General features: G+C 40.9%; 1 non-coding gene across 1 annotated transcript; it reads left to right on the forward strand.

Moving 5' to 3' along the window:
- The first annotated feature begins 223 nt into the window (after window positions 1-223).
- On the forward strand, window positions 224-342 carry LOC135275020 (5S ribosomal RNA). The gene has a single exon (XR_010342743.1). It is a non-coding gene; the product is annotated as a 5S ribosomal RNA (ribosomal RNA).
- Window positions 343-14194: the final 13852 nt, after the last annotated feature.

The following is a 14194-nucleotide window of genomic DNA, read 5'->3' on the forward strand; positions in this document are numbered from 1 at the left end:
GACAGAAGATTGAGATCAGCCTGGGCAATCAAGTAAGATCCTATATCCATAAAATATTACCCAGGCATGGTGGCATGTGCCTGTAGTCCCCAACACTGGGGAGGCTGAGATGAGAGAATTGCCGGAGCCCAGGAGGTCAAGGCTGCAGTGAGCTGTGATAGAGCTACTGTTCTCCAGCCTAGGTGACAAAGAGAGACCCTGTCTCTTAAAAAAATGAATTCTTGTCTACGGCCATACCACCCTGAACGCACCCGATCTCGTCAGATCTCGGAAGCAAAGTGGGGTCGGGCCTGGTTAGTACTTGGATGGGGGACTGCCTAGGAATACCAGGTGCTGTAGGCAAAAAAAAAAAAAAAAGATTCTTGACCGGGCGCAGTGGCTCACACCTGTAACCCCAGCACTTTGGGAGCCTGAGGCGAGTGGATCATGAGGTCAAGAGATCGAGACCATCCTGGCCAACATGATGAAACCCCGTCTCTACTAAAAACATAAAAATTAGCTGGGCATGGTGGCACATGCCTGTAATCTCAGCTCCTTGAGAGACTGAGGCAAGAGAATCGCTTGAACCTGGGAGGCGGAGGTTGCAGTGAGCCGAGATCACACCACTCCACTCCGGCCTGGTGACAAAGCAAGACTTCGTCTCAAAAAAAAATTAAAAATAATGCATTCTTAGACTTGGGTAGAATTCACTAGCTGCATGGATACTTGAAGTTGAGGCTGATGACAGTGTGGTCAGGATTGAGAGATCAGGCATGTTAGGAACTGAAAGTTTGTATTAAAACACTGCAGGTGAGAAGCTTGTGTCAATAGAAAAGATGCTCTTTTAGTAAGCTTTGAGCATCACACTTGAGTGATGGGGACTTGGCACTCAAACAGCTGATAAGAAGTCACGTAGATTGTTGAAAAAATAGAGGGCATGTGGAGATTGGCACTTGAGGGTTAATCATGGGTTATTTGTCCAACTTCTCTGAGTCTCAGTTTCCTCATCCACATGGGCGGTGGTATGTAGGCTGGGTGGCCAAGTGGGGAGACTGGAGGAGACAGAGAGGCCAGTGCAGAGGCTGCTCTACAGTGCTTCCGACAGAGGTGAAGAGCTTCTCTAGAGAGTGCTTCTCATACTGCAGTGTGCACACAAATCCCCTGAGACTTTGCTCAAATGCAGAACCTGACTGAGTTTCTGCCAAGAGCATCTCCCAGGTGATATGGATGCTACTGATAGGGAACTACACTTAGGTAACAAGGACCAAGACTAAAAGTTACAGCAGAAATGGAAAGACAGAGGTGCATACATCAAAGGAAGACCTGGTAGAAGTTAGCCTTTGATGAAATACTGAGATACTCTGCAATGTGGATGAAGGTGAACCTCCAAAACATATGCTTAGTGTAAGAAGCCAGGCATGAAAGAACACATAGTGTATGATTCCACTTACCTGAAATGTCCAGAAAAGGCAAAAGGCAAAAATACTGAGTCAGTAAGCAGATGAGTGGTTGCTTAGGATAGAGAGTGGAAAGAGAAGTGATTGTGTGTGTCCATGAGGTTATTTTAGGGGGTGAGAAAAATGTTCAGAAAATAGATTATGGGGATTGTTACACAATTTTATAAATGTACTAAAAATAGTTGAATCGTATACTTACAATCAGTTAATTTATGATAAATAAAGTTGTTAATTTATAAAAAAGATTCAGTATGAGTTTGTGTTTGAGACATAGGAGATAACAGAAAGGAAACAAAACGAGAAGAAGTTCATCTGTTAAGCCTGTGCCATTGACAGGCTGGGTTTTGTTCTCCCTTGCTTCCTCCTCTTGAAAACAGCAAGTCTGAGAGACTGGGATCTGAGCTCAGAGCTAACCTAGGTATTTTAGACACTTCAGTAGTTAGAGAATTTCCTTTTACTGATCACAAATCATACCTTGGGTATAACTACCTCCACTGCAGGACTGATCAGGTTAGCAAAGTGGAAAGGCATGAGGGGAAAAGAATGAATCATCAGAAAATATATAGCGTAACAATATGAATAGGTGACTCATGCATTAAGTTTTCATGCTTATTCTTTATTCAGACCCAAGTAATATCTCTTAAGTTGAAAAACTATACATCCTCAGGTTTCCAAGCACAAAATTGTGTTCAGATGTTGCATTGCTTTTACCACAATCTGCATACACCACCAGAGCCTGGAGATTCTGGGTCAGTGTGGTCCCAGGACCAGTAACATCAGCATCACCTGAGGACTTGGTAGAAATACAAACCCTTAGGCTCCACCCTAGGATTACAGAATCAGAAACTGGGTGTGGGGCCCAGCAGTCTGTTTTAACAAGCCCTCCAGGTTATTATTTGTATGTTAACATTTGAGAACAACTGCTCTAGGTCATGATATAGACAAACACACACACACACACACACACACACACACATGCACACACCAGCCTCACTTGGGAAATGATGTCTGTTCCAAGACAAGAGCTACTGTCTCATAAGGGCAGAAGTTATGATGGCAAATATAGGGCAGGAATGAAGCCACTTCCATCTTCCCTACCCATGCCTGTCGCCACTGATCCATCACCACAGTCTTTCATAATGAGTCAGGATGGCAGTGCCTTTGGCCATCTACCCGGAGAAAACTTCACCTGGTGTCCTGCACTAATGTGGAGTTGGATGGGGAAAGACCAAAGTAGATTTAGAAGTTGCAACGTGGAAAAATTTGGCAGAAAATGAGAACCTGATATAAATAGTGTCATTTATTCCCCATGGTTTTGGGTGGCCCGTAGGGGATTCAGAATTTCCTGTTAACCAAGCTGGGGAACATGGGCTGAAAGATTGGTAGACCTACCCAACACAACCTGGAGTCCAAACAGATAAACTCACAAAGTGCCAGAATCCCAAATCCAGAAGTAAGGGCCAGAATTAAAGGGCCAGATGTAAACATGAGGTCTCAAAGGCCAGGTGGAAACTGAGGCAAGTTACCCAGTGACAAGGCAGGACAAGACACATCCCACAAGAGGTCACAGAAGATCCACAGGACAGCTCAGACCCAACCCCTTTCCCAGCGTCCTTGTTCAAGAAGAGTAAGCTTTCTCCTCCCAGAAGCCATTTCGGGGAGGAGAAGGTAGAAAGGAATTTCCTTGAGAACAGAGATATTGAAATAGTTAACCCAATACTTACTCCAAAGAGGCAGTTATAAACCAGAAGAGACTGGGTTATATAAAGAACTGTGAGCTAGATAGGAATTTTAGATCTGTTTCAGAGAATAAATATTTGGGGGAAAACATCTAATTTGTAACTGTTCATAAAGCTACCTATCAAAATGTTATGGATTTCAGATCTTTGGTCTTGACATGAGTCTCTCCTGGTCCAGCTAAAACAAGCAGGGCGTGGGAGGCAGACGCAAAGGTCGGCATCGGCCTCATAGGGTTGACCAGCTCCAGGTTTCAACACGAGGTGCCCCTTGTCCCGTTTCAGAATGCTTCCCCTTCAGCCTAAAAGGTTTCGACAGTTAGTGCCATTTGGTCCAGTCACATAATCATAGCTGGTAATTGGAGAAGGTGAACATGTGCTTCCAACATTCACTTTTCATAGACTCATTAGGTCAAAGATCATCTGAGCAAACCCTCTCATTTTACAGATGAGGAAACCAAGGTCAAAGAAGCGAAACTAAATTTCTCGTGAACTGTAGCTGGAAAAAAGCTGGAACCAGAATCCAAATTGCTGCAAGTCCAAATTCACAGCTCTTTCTACCACATCAAGCTGCTCGTAAACCAGAAATGATCCATTCCACACACTGTAATCATCAACCAAAACCCAAAGATTCCAAGTAGTCTCTTTGTTGAAAGAAACCGTTTGTGTTTGCTTTCCTTCTTCTTCCTGCATGTGTTTTGAGAGATGTTGTGAATCTCCTGATGAAAAGCTATTCTGAGAGAAGCTGAGACAAAGCCTCGGTGATCTATGGCTGCCAAAGTTAACCCCTCTGCAGCTGTACCAGCCCAGGGAAGGCGGGGAGGCAGCCACGCTGTCTTCAGTGCTGTACTCAGAGGTGTCAGCGCCTGGAATTCTGCAATCCAAAAGGGCCTTCTGAGGGCACCTGCCTTCTCAGAGTGTTTGAAGGATCACCCTTTGAAGAATCATCCTTCGACTCAAGGAGGACTTTGCACGTGTCATGCAGCATGAGTTTCAAAGACTGCCAGAATCCAGAGTCTCCATCAACCCATCAGGATCAGGGCAACTTTTAGACAGGATCTGGTGATAATATGGTGCATATCTTATTTCTTCCATGACCTCAAAAACTTTGTTTTTAATTTGTATTGGGAAGAAAAATGGAAATCAAAGCAATTACCTAGATAATATAATCCAAAAGTACACATGTGCTTTAGTTTCCTGGAATGACTATTCATAAATGAGTTCAGACGCAAGTGTTATCTGTTATCCCCAAAAATCTCATGGGGACCGGTGCCTGGCTCAGGGCATCAGGTCGGAAGCCCAATTGCAACTCTTATCCAAAGTGACCAGGACCTTCCTAGTCATCCAAAATAAAGGACCCCCCAGTCCCCGAGAGAGAGAGAGAGAGAGAGAGAGAGAGAGAGAGAGCCATGTCCTTAAGCTGCATTTTCAGTGTTGATTTTATTGTGGTCTGCTAATGTTTCTATGTTTTAACAAATGTTCTCTCCATGGATAAGGTCTCTACCTCTTGGGCCACAATAATACCTGGCAGAATGGACAAGCATGGATAATTTTCCTGTTTAACTCCTGAGCCATGTGCATGCCTCCTATTAGCCCTAACATGAGGGGGACAAATAAATTCAGTAAAGTTTACATCTAGTCTTACTTGTTTTCTGTTATGAACTATTTAATATTATGATTATTTTTAGCATCGAGACAATGTATATCAAACTCAGGGATAAATGATGATTCTGAAGACATCTTTGCTGTCAATTAACATGTTTCAGCTTTCCTAGAACTTGAGGAGAGAAGTTGGACAATACTGTATTTGTCTAATGGCAAATTCTGCAGATACTTCAACAAGAAAGTGAATGGTAATATTGCCTTGCTGATGCTTGCCATTTTCATTTCTAATTCTCATATTGGTCTGAATGAACTGTGAAAACTTTCCCTCCTTTTATCTAAATAGTCCTCTTATTTCTCTAGAAATGAGAAAAATAAAACACCCACACACACTTATCTCACCCCTCTTCCCTTTGTCTCTCCTACTGCCTGGGCCTTCACTAGGCCCAGTAGTCCTGGTGGCCAAGTTGTCCTCACTCTCATATGATTTTGAACCCCTAGGTTTGAGAAGGTTGATCACAGCTGGAGGTCACAGGAAGGCAAGCAGTCTGTATTGGTTCTAGAGGGCAAATTTCCTAGATAGACGTTCCTTCCTCTGCTCACCTGGGCTGTCCTTCCTTATACACTGTGGAAACCGAGGTTTCTGGTGAGTCCTGTGAAGCAGCTGTTAGCTCTCAGCCATTAGCAGACAGGCCTCTTGGCATATTCACACCTGGGTGAGCTGAGTCCTTGAAACAGATAGTACCACGATGGGGAGAAGAAAGAAGACACACCACCCTGGGATATCAGGGCCAAAGCCCTAATGGAGAAGAGTTGCACATCACCATCTGCACCAGAATAAGTAAGCAGGGTGCTTTTTATAGAAAGAGTAACATTTGTTTTCGTGGAGGAAGTTATTATTTATATGCTTAAAGCTTTTTTAAAATCTCTGCTTTGAATAATCTTTCACACAAAAAACATGCACTAAGGGAATTTTAGGGTTGAAAAAGATCTCAACTCTCATCTAATTGAGCCCTTCCATTTTAATGATAAGGAAAACAAAGTCCAAAAAGGTTAAGTTGTTTTCCCAGGCTCTCAGAGTAGAGGAGCCATGGTTAGAACTAACTGAACCCTGCAAGACAGTTCTTTAAGAAGAAGAACAACAAAATCCACATAAATTATTAGTAAAACAATACTTCTTGAAAGAGAGACAGAAAGACAGAGACAGACAGAGAAAGGTGGTATAGCGCATGTAATAAGATAATATAGTGGCTAATATAGTCTTTGGGACAAGCAGACCTGACTTCAAGGCTCAGCTGCACCACCTATTAACCATGAGCCCTTGGTTTAGACCACTCTGACCCTCAGTTTCCTCATCTCTAGACATTTGGATGATAATAGAGCGGACAGTGATCTGACCTCCCTTTCTTTATTTGTCACAGAACTCTGATCCTAGTGACAAGGATGAAGGGACAGATTCCCTGGCCTGTGATCCTTAAGGCAGCCTAGGGAAATTTTGACTTATATTAGTGCAAATTCCTTAGTACTTTTAATTGATAACCCTGACTAGATAGGGGCTTGAAAATGTTTTCCCTCTGGCTCTAACTGATTTTTCTCTCCTCTTTCTTCCTCTGTATGCCTCAGGGAGCCCATGGGCCTTGATTGATCTGGAAGTCAACCATGTTGGCTCCTTTCTTCTTGTCATGGCTGCTTTGGGCATGGGCATGTGAGGCAATCGTGTGTACTGTTTTGGGGAGTAAGGGACTTCCGGGAAAGTTTTATAACAAGAGACACATCAGGGAAGAGACTGGTTGTTGCCCCATGTGGATGTGATTTAGCAGCCAGCTTGAGGCCATGATGGGAACTTGGTTAAGAACCACCTATCATTTTGATGATGGCAGAGCAAAAATACAGAAATATCAGATCCTGATGCCACTGAATTGGGCACCCCTGTAGCCACTCTACCATGGAACGTCTCATAATATAAGGCAATAAACTTATTGCTGTTTAAGCCAATCTTAAGGTACTTACAGCTGAATGTATCCAAAGTGGTACAGTAGTATTTACTATATAAGGTTATTGCGAATAGTAAATGATAAATGCAGTAAGAGAAATAGTACATAATCAAGCAAAAAGAAACTCTTCCATAAATAGTAGCTGTCAATAGTGTTGCAGTTGTTATTATTATTATAGAATCATATATGCCAAAAACAAATCACATATCCAATTCTTTAGTGACAAAAACTTGTTAACAATGTCTTGGGTAGCCTTATATTAATTTTTAAAAATAGAAGTAAAATACTATACACATTGTTTTTCAATTCCAAGATGTTTCCTAATAGAAATGTTGATGCCCATGGTAACTTGCCAAGCCAGTTGGAAATTACCTCTAATTCCCAAGAGTGTGTTTCACTTAATAATCTTCCAAAGATTTGAAAATGTTGCCTTCCAACTGAAAACATTTGGATTTTCAAAATTCTTCTTTAAATGTAGAAAAAAGTGCTTAGAAATGTTAAAGGACGTGAACAACCCACACAGACTGCCCCAATGCACATTAAGGGCCAGTTCCTAAGAGAGCCGGGGCCTGGTCACCTCGAGACAACATTTTTGTTGGGACTAAATTTTATGGTATCTACAGAGGCAGGGTGGCATTCACTGTATGGGACTGTGGCAAAGACTTGACCTGTTTCCAAGGGCATGTAACCGTAAGTCAAATGATTATTAGGGCTTAGGCGGCAGCTCTGGTCTCTAAGGACCATGCACTACTCCCTGTGGTAACCAAGTGGACCACAGAAATTCAACCAAAGTTCAGGTGATCCAAGAGGAAATCACCAAGCAGGGATGAAAAGAAAGGCCAATTGTCAGCTAAAGTTTCCCCCAGAAATTATGGGCGGTCAGAGTGTTTCTGACTGATGAACAAGATTCAAAAACAGTGAGGATTCACGAAAGTCTTTACAGATGTTTTTCTTCCCTGGAATTTGTAATAACTATTCCCTCTGAGCTCTTTGGGCCACAGAAGCATAGAAATGCTTGCACACTGAAAGGAGTAAGGGAAATGATTAAAAATTTCCCGAGAGTTCAAACCTGTCCAGAAACTTCCCATTTCTAACATGCGGTTTGTGAAACACTTCCTGGTACTTTAATAGGGATGAGGGAAGAGAAATCAGCCATTTGTGTAGCAATGTGGTAGAGTGTGACTTCGGCATGAAGCCAATGGGTCTCACCCCAGCTGCACTTTAGAATCATACAAGAAGTTTGTGTAAAGTGCTGACACCAGGCTACCTCAGGCTACCAGTTAAATCAGAATCTCTGGTATTGGGTCTAAGCATATGTAAATAGGTAGATATTTGTCTGTGTATATATGAGTTTTCTAAGCCTTTCAGTGGGGTCCAGGTGTGAGAATGTACTGAATTAGGTCCAGAATTAATTCGTGGCTTCCCAGCTTCTAAACTATACAACCATGGACACAGTATTTTCTCTCTATGCCTCAGTTTCCGTGTCTGCAGCCTGGGGATTACAATCGTATGACAGATTAAATAATATGATGCAGATGAAGGAATGAGCCTAGAACTCACTAGCTCACGTCAAGTCCAAACCCTCTGGATGGGACTGTTCACCCCATTCCCCTGCAGAGTGAGGTATGCAGTGACAGAAAGAACTGGCAGGTGCAGCGGAGGGCTGGGGAGTTCATTAGAAAAAGGAGGTGCCACTTTCTCTTATCTTGTCTATCAACTGAGCTTGTACATTCCTGGAAGAAAGCAAGTGTCCTATTTCAGCCACTTAAAATGAATCTGTTAGAGTGGATTCCACGTTAAGACCAAAAAAAAAAAAAAAATTACTTCTCCATCTCTTCTCCCTGTTGGCAGGCATGCAGGAAGATGATGAAAGGGCTGCCATGCCCTGCTGTGGACATTGGCCAACCTGTCGCAAACGTCCGCAGGCAGTAAACAACAATGGTGTTGACCCCTGACATGAAAGATACGGAAAAGCAAGGACCAATGTTCACCTGGCATCACCTGTCAACAGACCAGACTTTCCATGAGATTATAAATTTGTATTTCTGCCTCCGTCAGTATATTGTAGGCTCTCTGGGAATCAAGGACACGCTTCTTAACAATAGCCCTTTTAGCAAATGCTTTCCAAGTACCAAGCACGTATGTAATTTATCTCATTTAATATTCACAACGTTTAAGGAAGGCACTGCTATTCCTTCCACTGTGAAGAGTTGATACCTAAGGCTTAGAAACATAAATCACTTGCCCAAGTCCACATAGACCATGAGAATGGTCAGATTTGACCCGGGTTTGTGTCTGGCTCTAAAGATTTTATATCTCAGGTCTTAAAAAGAAAAACCTGACACCACCTGTTTCCCAATAACCCATGGAAATAAAAAAAAATTTTTAATCACCAAAAAAGTAAAAAAAAAAAAACAAATTAACTTTATAATGGTGGAAAAGCAATACAAATTAAGTAAAAACAATACTTTGAGTACTCATACAACCATTCTGTTTTTCACTTTTCATATGGTATTCAGTAAATTACATGAGATATTCAACGCTTTATCGCATGAAAGAAAGAAAGAAAGAAAGAAAGAAAGACCTAGTGTGTAGTATATCCCAATGTTGGATGAATAAAGAAAACTAGGTTATTCTTTCAGAAGTAAAGCAAAAGATCTGAAAGTCAGCATCTGTACTATCCGCATAATCCACACTAGTCCTTACTGATTTCTTCTGAGCCACCTCTGGAATAAATCTACATTAGGAGCAGCGGGGTCTCTCCAAGATTGCTGCACATTAAAAAAAAAAAAAAAAAAAAAAAAAACTACAACCTGAAAAAACCAGTTTTCATGATTTATAATTTTATTTAAAACATGAAGGTAAAACTTACATGTGTACCTGTCTTATTGCCCCAACTTAACTGTAAGCCCCTGAGAATGGAGTCATACATAATACTTCTTGCACTGTCCCACAAGCCTCAGCAGAGATATGGGTCATCCCTTAAATATGGGTTTAAGCCCTGGTTAATATCCTGTTGTGAACTTGGAATTCCCTCAACTTTTTATCCATGTGGAATCAAATTAGATTGGTGGTTCAGGGCAGACAATAAAAGGAAAAGAAGTCACAAACGACGGCATGAGGCATGGCCATGAAAACGTAGAGCGGCCCTCCCAGCCTCTGAGCCAGGTGACAGATATTTGTATTGATTCCACATATAATGTCCAGTCTCTCTAGCACACCTAGAAACCCCCTAGCAGATCCTCCACCTTCTTTTGTGCTGCTCCTGTAATTCCTCTTTGTAGTTAAGTCAGTTCTACAATAGTGAAAGGGATGGGAAGAGGGAGGAAGCAGGCTACAATCCACCAATATAGACAAACTTGAAATCACTGGGTTGGAGAAAATTTACCCTTGATAAGTCCTTGGAAATTAGGCAGTCAAGCCTCCTAGTTTCACAGGCAAGTGAACGAAGACTGCAAGTCAAGAATTGATGTACTCATGGTTACACAATCAACTAGTCCCAGGATAAGAACGTGAGCCCCGGTTCCTGGCTCCCAATCCTCTGCTCTGTTGATTTTCCTAGGCTGTCCCTTTACAAAATGAGTAAGAGAAGAGCCTACTGACTAGTGTGCAGTGCTGGGAAGAGTCAAGGTGCTGAGCAAGGGTCGGGTGGTAAGTGCAGTGCAGACCTAGAAGCCAGGTGCAGGCTTGTCAAGGAAGCTCCATAAGTTGGTCCAGTCTGACTCGCTTAGGGCCATGATTTTCCCTGCAAGTGGAAAGTCAGGTCAAAGGCCATTCAACTGGTCACTGGGATTTCAAACAGGTAGTTGTGATTACATGACCTTGGCTTTATTAGCTACTCTAAGGATGCAGTAAGCTACCAAGAAAACCTAAGATTCCAAATTTTGAGAAATTAGAGTCCTCCCATTTTATAAACAAATCTAGAGTGAAATTAATGGTTTTCAAATTCCAGCCTTCTCAAATTAATCAGAAAAAAAATTTATGATGCCAACGCACAGATATAATTAGTCTTCTTTACATCTTGATAGTAAGAAAAGAAAAAGAAGGACCATCAGTTTCATGTGATAATCTGAAATTAATAACTTCATGGACCTGAAAAAGCAAAACCTGCACAGATGATTCAGAAGAAAAGAGAGATTTCTTTCCTTAAGCTTCAGATACTTAAGTCTTTTCATTATGAAATTCTGTACAATTTAAATCTATTTCAGGTTGTCCCAGAATAGCCTTCCTTAGCAACCCATGCCAATCCTTAGTGAGTCTTACTCTAAAAAATTTCCCTCTATTAGCTAACATATTTCTCAAGCTGGTTCATGACCAACACTCCCCTCTCTTAAGGAGTGGACTAATAGTAGGTCCTCACTCTCCTTAATGGTGTTTTTTTCTCAGGAGTATGGTACCTTCCTGGTGAACCATCAGCCTTCTGATGAACTGGGCCTGGGGCACCTGCAAGCCAAGCCTATGGCCACAGAGCGGGCTGGTGCAGGCTGCTGCTGTGACTGTGGCAGGTTGCTGTGACATGGAATGGGGATCTTAGAACCTCCAAGATGAAGCCATTTTCAGTACCTGCCTGATCGGGAAAGAGCTTGGCCAGCCACGTGTTCTCCTGTTTTTCCAGCAAGATCAGCTTTCATGAATGATCTTGTAATTTGGTTTATCTTCTGGCGCCACAGCTGTCAAACTTTGCAGCATGAATCCATTCATGTTGCAAGATCCACAACACACCCAGTAAAGTTGGCATTGACCTTAAATCAATCACCACTTGTGAACTTTATGCTTTGGCATCTAATTACAGCATACTCACTCATCAAATCTTTCTGGGGTCCACTCAGAATCATTCAGTGAAAAGCCAGTTTGTGCAAATCTTGTTCTTCTTCCACAGTGGTGTTCTTCGGTGGATAAGAAAGAACCACATCTTGGATGTGTTCTTTTAGCTATTGGAATTTTCATAACTTAAGAGAAGTCTGATTATTTTGGATCTGAGACTAAACTCTTTAAATAGTAGACTTTAAGTTCTTGCAGAAGCTTGTACTTATGTTCATTTTTGACAAGCAGTTTTGTTGTATGTTGAATCTTAGCCAGGATAGATGACCTTCCTTGTGTTTTTCTCCCCCCAGATTACATCAATGTTAGGCACTTACTATGTGTGAAGCCTTTTGCTTAGGGTTTTGAAAACAAGAGTAAATCCTTTTGGATCAGACTGTTCGTCTTTGTTAGTGCTCTGTCTTTAATGCTTTGTCCCTCAAAGGGACAAAGAACACAGGTGGGGAAGGGTGGGGCTTGAAAAGGGAGGCAGTGTAGGATGACCCTAAAGACATTATTCTCAAAGGAAAAGCTGTAAACCACAATGTCTTCATTCCTCCCTAGAATATCCCACACTTTTATTGTCCGATTTGGATTCTAGTAATTTTGCCCTGTTGCATCCCAGCGATAGGGAGTTTCACAGGTAAAGCAGCACTGTCTTTAATTGCCCGAAGTCCATTCTCTTTCAAGTTTCAATAGAGTGCCTTGATGGAGTTGTCTGCGTACACACTATCAGAACCCATCAGATTTTCAGATTCGGTTCTGTTGCCAGGTATCCCAGAGTGTGCTCTTTTCTCCAACTGACATTTTGAGTATCAAAGGCTGATTTTTTTTCAATGACCCTGACAAAACCATTGACATTGAGCCCCTTCTATTCACCCTGAAAGTATTGTTAGCTGTTTCTGCATAGAAAGAAATGTTGGAGGTTTTGCAGTCCTATTCAAACTGCCATTGACCATATGATGTCTTGTATTGCCATTTAGTTTTGGCATGGCTATTCTCCATCTCCAACTAAATTCAGGAGATGAATTCACCTTTCTAACTCCAGAGAAGATAGTCTAGTTCTTCTACCTATTTTAATACTTGGTCCCAACTCAGAGCCCAGGTTTTTCTTGAAGGTCATGATGCAGTTAAACAAAGAGTCTTCCAGAGTTGGGTTGCTTTTGTTCTCTCAAAAATCACATATCTAAACCTCAACTCTTAAAGCTCCAGAAACTCTCCCTTCAGAAAAAATTTCAAAGACCCAGAATATTGCTACAGTTAGGAAGAAGCTAAATATTCAGCTGGTCCATCACCCTCGTCTTTTAGACACTAAGTCTTTCTAAAAGGAACTTGAATATCATCTCCAGTTCCAAAGAGAGTGCTTGGAAATGGCTATTCACCTTTGATGAACTTAACTACTTTGGCAAAAATGTAGAAGTGAAAAAAATTCTAGGCCTTTTTCCATGCCCTGAGGGATAGTTTCAAGACTTCGTTGGATCAAAACAGCAATAAATAAAACTCGTTATTTGTAAGAATGGATTGTTCTTCCAAGGATCTCAATGTGGAATGTTATTAAGAGAGAATTATTTTTTTCTGTGCTTTTAATCTGGGAGTTGACAGCATCTCTACCATGATCGGAGGGGAAGACGCAAACATGGTTACAATGTGCCTGGTTCTGTATGGTGGGCCAAATACATCTTCACTAAGAATTGTTTTTCTTACAAACTTGGGTATCTGATGAACCTGTCAAACAACATGGAAATTCCTCCCTTTTCAATTCAAGATAATGGATGAAAAAAAAGTAGATCAATTAACTAAATAGCTAACTAATGGGCTTCAGGACTGACTCTCATTGAAAAAATTCAGAACACAGTTCCTACATGTGAAATTGAACTCTACAGTTCTATAATGAGAGTCAAATGTAATTTTTAAAAACTGTCTAAGTATGATAGCATGAAGGTAGTTTTAGTATATATTCTGCTTAACAGCAATGTAAATTGGCATATGATTTGGAAAACAATTTAGAAGTAGGTATCAAGAGCCTTCAAAAACTCAGGCAACTTGATTCAGCAATTTCACTTCCTGAGAAGCTTATCTTAGGAAATTAAGCAAAATTTAAACAAAGTTTTAAACACAAAGATATTCTTGACAGCGTAATTAATAGTAGACAAAAGTTAGAAACAATTTCAATATTCACTAAAAGAAGAAAGCTAACAAATTATGGTGCAAACGTTCAATGGTCAGAACTCAACGTGATGTTTATAAGATTTTTAATGACATGTAAAAATACTTCTGATGAAACATTAAGTAAAAAGATTAGAATCCAAAAATTGCATGTGTCTGTTTATGTATGTGTATAACATCCAAATGTTGCATGTGCATGTACAGATACTCAAAGAAAATATAACAAACTGTAAACAATAATTATCTTTGGTATCATTCCTTTAGTATCCATTTTTATACTTTTCTGTATTTGTAAAATATCCTCTTCATCAGAGTATACTACTCATATGAATAAAAAATAACTTTAGGTTAAATGATGAAAAAAATAGTAAGCTTGAATGATAAAGATACACAAAGGCAAGTCATAGCTATTACTTTTTTTTAGTTCTGCATTTGTTTTAGTGAATGGATAAATAAATGT

Source organism: Aotus nancymaae, unplaced genomic scaffold, assembly GCF_030222135.1.
Source record: "Aotus nancymaae isolate 86718 unplaced genomic scaffold, 86718_ANA_hifiasm-v0.15.2.pri h1tg000014l, whole genome shotgun sequence".
In the NCBI taxonomy this organism is placed as follows: domain Eukaryota; kingdom Metazoa; phylum Chordata; class Mammalia; order Primates; family Aotidae; genus Aotus; species Aotus nancymaae.